This window comes from Hyaena hyaena, unplaced genomic scaffold, assembly GCF_003009895.1.
Source record: "Hyaena hyaena isolate Hyena2069 unplaced genomic scaffold, ASM300989v1 scaffold_13, whole genome shotgun sequence".
In the NCBI taxonomy this organism is placed as follows: Eukaryota; Metazoa; Chordata; class Mammalia; order Carnivora; family Hyaenidae; genus Hyaena; species Hyaena hyaena.
The window spans coordinates 6,056,595-6,066,488 of NW_024080645.1; the positions used below are offsets into that span (position 1 = coordinate 6,056,595).

The following is a 9,894-nucleotide window of genomic DNA, read 5'->3' on the forward strand; positions in this document are numbered from 1 at the left end:
CCCCTCCCCCCTCGGGCTGCAGGCTGCAGGGGACCGAAGCCCCGCGCCGTCGCCCTCGCTCGTCACCGGGGCTGCGGTCAGGCGCCGGGCCCCACGGGCCACGACCTGCGCCTCCTGCGGAGAGAGGAGGGTGCGAGGGCGGCTCCGGGGGGCGGGGGGGACCCGGGGACCCGGGGACCCGCCCGCGGCGCTGCCAGCTGGGGCCGGGCTTCCACGTGGGGCCGGCCGCGTTCCCGGGGGCCTCCGCCTGACCCGGAGCTGCTCCGGCCGGTGTCCTGGGGCCGGTGTCCTGGGGCCGGTCACCCGGGCTCCCCGGGCGAGAGCGTCCACGGAGCCCGGGCCAGGCTCCGCTCTCTGCCGCCACCCGCTCGCTCACTGGGCCGCCGGGCCGGGTTCGGGCGCTCGGAGGGGGAAGAGGAAGAGAGTAGGTGATACTGTGGCGGCCGCAGTCACTCAGCCGACGTTCCTGAGGACCAGGGAGATGGTGGCTCACGGGCCCTCCCCGGGCACCCCTCCCCGGGCACCCCTCCCCGGGCACCCCCTCCCCGCTGCGGACGCCTCGGTTGTGCGGGGCCAGTGTAAGTGCACGGTCAGCGCACGACACCACTAGGAAATCGTGCCGCGATGAGCTCAGGTGACCGTGAACCCGCCTCTGGCAGGAACCAGCTGCGGGTGACTTCGGGTCCTGGGGCCACCGTGCCATCGGGACAAATTTCCTAATATCCCCAAACCCCTGTTTCGGTCCATGTAAAGCAGGGGTGCTAAGACGGTGAAACTGAGGTAATCTCACATTCTCACAGTACCGGGTGGCCAGCCACCAGCCCACGGGCCACACCGCCACGGCCCCCGCTGCCACGGCGTGCACTCCCGTGGGCAGGCCCCAACTCTGCGGGCTGCCTGCAGCCAGGCCCTACCCGCGTGGTGTGCGAGTGTTAGCTCAGTGTTCAGAGCCGGCTTAGGACGCAGGTCACTGCCCTCACGGCTCCACAGAGGGGGACACGGAGGAGCCGGGGTCTGAACCGGGAACCCACATCTGACCCACGCCATACAGTCTGAAGCAGCCGCTGCGCCCTCTTCCCTCAAATGTATGAAGCACCGAGTCCCAGGTGCTGTTCGGGCACCTCGACGGTGGTGAGTCACCGAGTTCTTACCATGACACTCGGGAGACTCTCGGGACCAGAGAGGGAGGAAGTCACAGGGGCGCGGAGGGGAGGCGAGGAGCGCGAGCCGCGCTGTTTGTGGTGTCGGTGCCCAATGCCCGCGCCTGGAGCCTCCCAGGGCGGGCAGGCCGGCCGGTGACCCCGCACGGAGTGCTCACACACGCGGGCGACGCCAACCAGAGGACTGGGGCTCCTGCACCTTCAAGGTCACAACGCCAAGGTCAGTGCTTAGCGGGCGAAGAATCCGGTCCGGGCGCCAATATCGGCCGCCCCGGGCGGTGGGTTTGGCGAAGCCCTTCGCTCCCACGGGTGGGGGGTGGGCGGCCTTGGCCAGAGCCCCAGGCGAGGCCGGGAGCAGGTGGGGCTGGAGATCCGGCCCTGGGGCCGTGGGCGGGGCGGTGGGCAGGGCCAGGCGGGAACAGAAGCTTCAGAACCGGCCCTGCCGTGTTTCTGCACAAATGTCACCAGGGCCTGGGAGGGGACTTGGAAAAAGGAAAACATCAGATGCGTTAAGGATGAAAACTGCCGATTCTCTTTCCCCTTCCCCCTGATTCCCACGGCGGCTGTCACGGACACTGGCTTCTGTCCATGGGCCTCCTGACCCGGCCGGGGTCCCCTTCCCAGCTCTGCGCAGGCTCAGGGCCTGGGGCTGCGGGGAGGGAGCCGAGACCCCGCGGGCCGGCCTGTGCTGCACCGTGTCCTCGGCTCCCAGGTGGGTGGGCGGCTTGAAACATCTCCAAGCTGTTGGGAAGGAGCCGGCGCGGTGCAGCAGGGAACTTTCCAGAGCACTCGGAATCCCTCAGGGAGGTGGGGGTGCAGGGAACTAGTAGAGTCTCTGGGGAGACCCCAGGCCCCCGCTGCGGGAAGGAGGCACCAGGGGTGGGGCGCCTCCAGGGCGCCCGATCCAACCTTCGGCCCCATCGTCCCCGGTGGAGGGACAGAGCCGCCCCCTGCCCAGCGGCCCTCGCTTCCCGGGGCCGGCCTGGCACCAGCCACCTTCCGGCCGGGCTGCCAACACACCAGAAATTTCCACCATCCTTGATTCAGGCATTCCCTCTGAGAATGGCATTTTCATCCACGGAAGTCCTGCAAAGTGTTTGTTCAGGATCCCGAAGGTGGTTCCTCACGAGCCACCGCGGGTCCCCGTTGTCGGGGTCGGGTCACCCTGTCCACAGATCTAGGCTGCAGAGAGGCCAGGGTGGAGGTGGGAGGGGCGGGAGGGAGGGGAAACCAGGGTGGCTGGCTGGGGAGGGAGGGCGGAGGGGAGTGAGAGCCAGGTGCAGGAAGCGGGGTGCCATCGGGGTGGGGGGACACCCCCAGGTGTCTCAGCCGTGTACTCACCACGATCCTGGGCACGGCTTTCTGCGAGTCAGCGTCCCCATCCCCCACTGACTTCCCGGAACAGAGAGGGTCAAGTGAGGCAAGGTCGCAGCACTGGAGGGGCCGGAGAGGTGCCAGCCCCCGTGTCACAGGGGCTACACCCCCGTCCCAGTGTCTGGGGGTGGCTGCCAGGGCCCCTTGCTGACCCCAGAAGGTGCTGATTCTCACTGCCCCAAAGTAACCACCCGGCAGGCTGTCACCATGGTTTGATGACTGGCCTGGTGAATGGCTGCACTTTGAGCAAAAACGCTCAGAAATCGCTGATCTAGAGAGCCTCCCGCTGCTGCCAGGCCCCCAGCATGTGTCCTGCACATTTGTAGACGGGACAGCGTCAGCACTGCCCACGACGTAGGTGAGAGGGACCAGCCCCCCGGACACAGCACACAGTCTCCCGGGGCGGTCAGTGCACCAGCCCTCGGGGACGTAAGAGCGACCCTCACTGTCACGTCCAGGCGCTGCTCGATGCACCTTATGTGAATTAACCCACAGTCCTCACAAGAGTTCTGTGAGCCCCCGTTTTACAGAGGAGGAGACTGAGGCACAGAGCGGTTCGGGGACTTGTCAGAGTTCTCAGAGCTGACGCCAGCCGAGGCAGGATTGGCTCAGGGTGCCCTGCACTTGCCAGCGCACAAGCCAGCCGAGTGGGGGCACGAGACGCTCGCCGCCCACGCCCCGTCTTCTGGCAAAGTCGGAGGCGAAGGAGACAGCAAGAGGCTGGTCCCGCTCCCCGCTCGCGACCCGTCCTCTGCCCGCCCAACACTGCGCTTGCGGGCTGTCCGGGTCTCGGCTCCCCCGCCGCGTAACGGGGGCTGCAGCCGAAGGCCTGAGGGGCCCTCAGCTCCCGGGTGACAGCGCCCCCGGGAGACCACGAGTCTTCCAGCAGCAGATGCGGCCGTCCCTAGGGCCAGCCCAGACCCAACGGGAGGTGCCTGAGGCTTCCAAATGGGAGAAGAGTTGTTTGGGAAATTTTTTCAAAGATGAAGGGAACTTGTCAAAAACAATGGAGGCATTTTCTTTTATTTCCAAAGGAAATGATTCAACCTAACCAAAGGTCACTGTTGAGAGAGAGGAGTGCAGTTGTGTTGTAAACATCATAGATTCCGCAACAGTTCCCAGCAGGCTGGAGAGGCAGCCTGGGCTTCCGCTGTGCGCGTGTGTGTGCATGCGTGTGCACGTGTAAGTGTGCAGGCAGTGTGTGTGCATGTGTGTGTAAGTGTGCAGGTGGTGTGCGTGCATGCAGGTGTGTGGATGTGTAAGTGTGCAGGTGATGTGCATGCATGTGTGCACGCACATGTAACTGTGCAGGTGATGTGCGCACACATGTGTGCGTGTGTTAAGTGTGCAGGCACACGTGTCTGTGCACACGTGTCCTTCTGTGTGTGTGCATGAGCGTACGTTTGTGCGTGCGTCTGTGTCTGTGTGTGCATGTGTGTGCATGCATGTGTGTTTTCTTTAGGCTTCTGCTTGAAACTATCTTTCTTTTTAAAAATATGGTTTTCAAACCTGAATGCATTAAGACACCCTGGAGAACTTTAAAAAAATATTTATTTATTTTGAGAGAGAAGGAGAGGGAGGGAAAGGCAGAGAGAGAGAATCCCAAGCAGGCTCCATGCTCAGTGTGGGGCCTGACGTGGGGCTCGAACTCAGGGACGTGAGATCATGATCTGAGCCAAAACCAAGAGTTGGATGCTTAACCGACTGAGCCCCCTGCCTGCCTCATACCCCGGAGAACTCTAAAAACCACGAACAACTGGACTTCACTACAAGCAATAGGATGGGGCTCACGCTCTGAAGTCCAGACATTAGCACTGCTTTCAAACAAATGTTTCCCTCTCTGCTCCAATGAGCAGTCGGGGTGCAGGGCCATTGTTCTGAAACGGTGACCCCCACATTTCAGCACCACAGAATCACCAGGGGGGTGCGGGTAAGACAGATTGCACTAGGCTCTAACTCTGCGGGTCCAGGGTAGAGCTCGAGAGTTTACATTTGTAAAGTAACTGAATCCTTACCTGCATACCCTGCATATCATTGTATCACCTTTGTACTATGTGACTTAGAATAGATACATGTATTAATAACATAATTCAGATATATGGTTACAAAATGATTTATATGTATATATAGTCAGTGCTTATTGCCCAAACATCATTTCACTAATACTGGAATGTGATTATTAATGTTTTATTTTTGTTTATTTCTAGGAGAGAGAGAGAGAGAGAGAGACAGCGTGAGCAGGGGAGGGTCAGAGAGAGAGGGAGACACAGACTGAAACAGGATCCAGGCTCTGAGCTGGCAGTCAGCACAGAGCCCGACGCGGGGCTCGAACCCACGAACCGCGAGATCATGACCCAAGCGAAAGTCGGACGCTCAACCGACTAAGCCACCCAGGCGCCCCTGGAATGTGATTATTAAAGAGTGGAGGCTGTAGCTAAAATCTAGAAACGAGATAACGCGTGTTGGGAAGGACTTGGAGAAAAGGAAACCCCCACGCATGGTGGGCGGGAATAAGGGTTGGTGTGATCCCTGTGGAGGATAGCGTGGGGGGTTCTCAAAAAAATTAAAAATAGAATTATCGTAGGATCCTGTAATTCCACTACTGGGTATTTACCCCAAGGCAAAAAAACCGCGAATTCAAAAAGATACATGCCCCCTATGTTCATGGCAGCCCTGGTAACAATGGCCAGGATCCGGGAGGAGCCCAAGTGCCTGTCAGTTGACGAATGATAAAGACGTGGTGTGTATGTACATGCAGACACAGCAGAATATTATTCCTCCAAAACAAATGACGTCTGGCCACGTGCAGCAATGTGGATGGAGCCGGACTGTGTAACGCCAAGGGGGAAAAGTCAGAGAAAGACAAATGTGATATGATTTCACTGATAGGTGTTTTAAGAAACAAAACAAATGAGCATGGGGAAAAAAAAGACAAACACCAAACTCTTAAATACAGAGAACATACTGGTAGTTGACAGAGGAGAGGTGAGTGGGGGTGGTGGAATGGATTAAAAAAAAGATTACGCGGTACAGGGGCGCCTGGGTGGCTCAGTCGGTTAAGTGTCTGGCCGTTGATTTCAGCTCAGGTCATGATCTCACGGTTTGTGGGTTCGAGCCCCACGTTGGCCTTCGTGCTAACGGTGCAGACCCCACTTGGGATTCTCTCTCTCCCTCTGCGTCTCCCCTGCTCACGTTCTTTCTCAAAATAAACAGATAAGCCTGAAAAATATTTTTAAGGTACCAACTTCCAGTTACAAAGTAAGTAAACCATCGAGATGAAAAGGGCAACATGAGGCATACAGTCGGCAAGACCCCCGTATCGTTGTTTGGTGGTAGCTGCTGACTCCACTTACCTTGGGGTAATGTAGAGAATGTGTCGAGTTTTTGAATCACTGTGTTGTACAGCCAAAACGAACATCACACTGTAGGTTAACTCTACTTCTATTTAAAAATGTACACACACACACACACACACAACACACAAAGGAAACAAAAAGAGAAAGTGAAGACCATTATGCCCACAAGTGGGTATTTCCCTCGTGTGTCTCCTGGGCACAACGTGACATTAGAAGCCAACTAACATTAGATATTGATGGCGGTGAAATAAATGTACACGTTAGTATATTAAGCACATGTAGAATGAACAACACACAATACTTGGCTCGTTTCTTCACCACAGCCGGGGTGAATGGCGTTTCCAGGTGCAGAGCAGGGACACACACATACTGATTTCAGACACCAATTTCAAGGCCTTTGGATGGATACCCAAGTGTGTGTTGGATTCCATGATTTTTTTTTTTTTTTCTAGGAGAGAGAGAGAGAGAGAGACAGCGTGAGCAGGGGAGGGTCAGAGAGAGAGGGAGTCACAGACTGAAACAGGCTCCAGGCTCTAAGCTGGCTGTCAGCACAGAGCCCGACGTGGGGCTCGAACCCACGAACCGTGAGATCATGACCTAAGCGAGAGTCGGACGCTTAACTGACAGCCACCCAGGCGCCCCTCCATTGATTCTTTTCTAAGTTTTTTGGGGGAGTTCTGTACTTTTTTCATACTGGCTGTAGCTGTTTGCATCCCACTCAGGGACCCTTTTCCTCTTTACCCTCATTTTCTCCCACACGCTTTGTGCTCTGAATTATTGATAACAGACATAGCTACAGGTGCGAGGTGATACCCCAAAGTGATTTTGATGTGCATTTCCCTCACAATCATGGTGTTGAAGATCTTTTCAAGTATTTCTGGCCATTTGTATATATAATTTTTTTAACAAAAATGTCTATTTAGGGCTGTATCCATTTTTATTTAGCTTGTTACTATTATTCTTTGCTTTGAGTAGTGTGTTTCTTATATATATTTATATTAATCCTTTATCATGTAACTACTGTTGGCAAATACCTCCTGTTCCAAAAGACATTTTTTATTTTGTGAGTTACTTCCTTGGCAGAAAATTTTAGGTTGAATATAGTCCCTACTTGCTTGTTAGAAGAAGAGGAAGAAGAAGAAGAAGAAGAAGAAGAAGAAGAAGAAGAAGAAGAAGAAGAAGAAGAAGAAGAAGAATTATTATTATTATTATTATTATTTACATTTCTAGCAAGTTCCCAGGAGTCCAGGGCGCGCTGGAGTCACTCTGGGACGTCCTGGGGCTCCCGTGGCTCCCGGGCCCACGGGGTCATCTCTGCAGGCGGGACTGGTAGAAGTCAAGTGCAGCCGGGTTGGGATCCGCCGCTGTGAACCCCGTGCTCACACGCGCAGCCACGAGCGGCCTGGAAACTGTATCCTACGTCACAGCTGCAGCGGGTGGGGGTCAGAGACTCCGGCCCCACGACCCAAACGCAGGGCCTCGAGGCCTGAATCCAGATCTCCGCGCGTTCTGCCGTCCTTCCTTCCCACCGCACACAGCCTGAGCCTCACGTCCGCCAGCCTGGGGCCGCCGAGATGGGGGAGCAGCCGTGGTGACCGGTGGGGGCCATGGCTCCGGTCACAGGAAGGCACTGAGGGGTAGCTGAATACGCCAGCCTGGGGTAGCTTTTCTTTGGCAAAAGGATTATTTTGAGCTGATTTGTTTTTAAGTAACAAGGGGGCCCCTGAGAAGTTCTGGAAACAGAGACGAAATTTACATTTACAAGGGAAATCTCCATTTGTGACCCCGGAGAGGAAGGGGACTGAATCGGGGGCGGGAAGGCCCGGACTTCATCTGCATGACAAACCTGGCCTTGTTCACGGGGCCTTCCCGGCGACCCTCCCCCTCCCCCCTACAGCTTCCTTCCGCCTTGGGCTGGGGACGGTGTTTAAGTGGTGGCCCAGGCCCGTCCGGGGAGTTTCCCTCTGTTTTCCCGGGTTTCTCCTACATGCACATGGGGCACACACACTATCAGACTTCGTTAATCTGTCTTTTATAACATGGATCTCAGCCACGGAAACCCAGGGGAGTCCTGGCCGGTGGCCCAGCTGGGAGGGGCCCCAGCGGGTGGGAGGCAGGCAGCTCTTCGCCCCAAGCCTCCCTACATGTTGGGCTCATTGAGGTACTCAGTGCCATTCTGGTCCCTGAACACTTCTGGACTCGCTTGTCCTGCAAATAAGGCGGCTCGGTGTCCCCTTCTGGCTGTGACCCCCCCTTACTTACGCCTTTTCATGAAGCAAGACGCAATCAACAGAGACAGAACCTTCTGGGGACCCCGAGGGGCTCACTCAGGCGGGCCAGGCGCAGAGATGGCGCGGACTCCTGACCCCAGCAGACTGCTCGGCTCCTTTGCTGTAAGCCCAACACGGGGCTCTCCCAGCCTCCAGGAGATTGGAGCCACTTCGGAAAACAGCGCTTTGACTCTGGAGGGGAGAAGGGGAGGGGTAGACCGGGCGGGACTGGGGTCACAGGAGCTTCCACTGAGGCTCGTCCCGCCCTGAAGTGAGCATGATGATTTGATTGGTTGTAGCCTGGGCATCAGGTCTTTAACAAAAAAAAACTTCCCTTAAAAAGCATCTTTTTGGGGCAGCCGGGTGGCTTAGTCGGTTAAGGTTCCGATTCTTGATTTCAGCTCAGGCCGTTATCTCCTGGTTGGTGAGTTCGAGTCCCGCACGGGGCTCTGTGCTGACAGGTGGAGCCCGCTTGTGACTCTCTCCTGCGCACGCGCCCTCTCTGCCCCTCCCCCGCGCTCTCTCTCTCTCAAAATACGAAGTATCTTTATCGTATATGTGTGTGTGTTGTGAATGTGAGTATACACGGTGCACACACGCACAAACGCATACGTACATTTAACACAAATGCATTTCTACCACATGTATATACTATTTATTTATTTATTTATTTTTTTATTTCTAGGAGAGAGAGAGACAGCGCGAGCAGGGGAGGGTCAGAGAGAGAGGGAGTCACAGACTGAAACAGGCTCCAGGCTCTGAGCTGGGAGTCAGCAGAGAGCCCGATGCGGGGCTCGAACCCATGAACCGTGAGATCATGACCTAAGCGCAAGTCGGATGCTCAACCGACTAAGCCACCCAGGCGCCCCTCACTTTGACTTACTTAATGGGAAGTTTGTACCCTTTGAGCCCCTTCCCACATTTTGCTCATTCCTATCCCCCACCTTTGCTCACCACCTAACTCTTCTCTGTATCTGTGAGCTTGGACAGCTCTGCTTTTGACATAAGGAGAGTCCCCCTTGTGAGCCACAGATACTTCTGAATCCCCCACTGATAGGAACAAGATAAAAATATCTGAAGAAATAAATATGCAGGTACTCTGAAAGAAATACCATAGACAAATGAAAATTCTTTTTGATGAGGTAATAGAGCTAAATATCAATCAAACATTAATTAGTGTGCTTATTACTATGTATTTAGGTTAATAGGACAGTGTAAAGAAAACCTTTTAAAAATCACCAAAATGTCTGGGGAAAACCATCTCAGTGTGACTGAACTAAAACAAAATGTTATCTAAATGCTGTGTGGAACAATAATATTCTTGATGGTCAGATGATCTGTAAAGCTGAAGCTGAAAACATAGCCACATCCACCTCCTTCCCTTTTCTTAGTGATTGCATATCTAAGTCCTAGATGGGAATGAGAAAAGTTAAATGCATTTAATTTATTTTTATTTTATTTATTTATTTATTTTGGGAGAGAGAAAGTGTGAGTGAGGTGGGAAGAGGCAGAGAGAGAGGGAAGGAGAATCCCAAACAGGCTCTGTGCTGTCAACATGGAGTCCGACGCTGGGCTTGATCTCCTGAACCATGTAACCATGACTTGAGCCAAAATCAAGAGTAGAATGCTTAACCAACTGAGCCACCGAGGTGCCCCAAGAAACTTACATTTTAAAGTTGCAACAGATATTAGTTAAAATCTGGGAATTATATGTTGAGAATAATGTAATAAAAG

At 54.9% G+C, this 9,894-nt stretch overlaps 1 long non-coding RNA gene across 2 annotated transcripts in view; it reads right to left on the bottom strand.

The window, feature by feature from the left end:
• Window positions 1-7,052: 7,052 nt before the first annotated feature.
• Window positions 7,053-9,894, bottom strand: part of LOC120220198 — a 16,384-nt gene continuing 13,542 nt past the window's right edge. For both annotated transcript variants that reach the window (XR_005525490.1, XR_005525489.1), the window contains exons 4-5: window positions 8,153-8,352; window positions 7,053-7,623 (exon numbers count right to left, since the gene is read on the bottom strand). This is a non-coding gene — a long non-coding RNA (uncharacterized LOC120220198). The remainder of the gene's footprint in view (window positions 7,624-8,152; window positions 8,353-9,894) is intronic.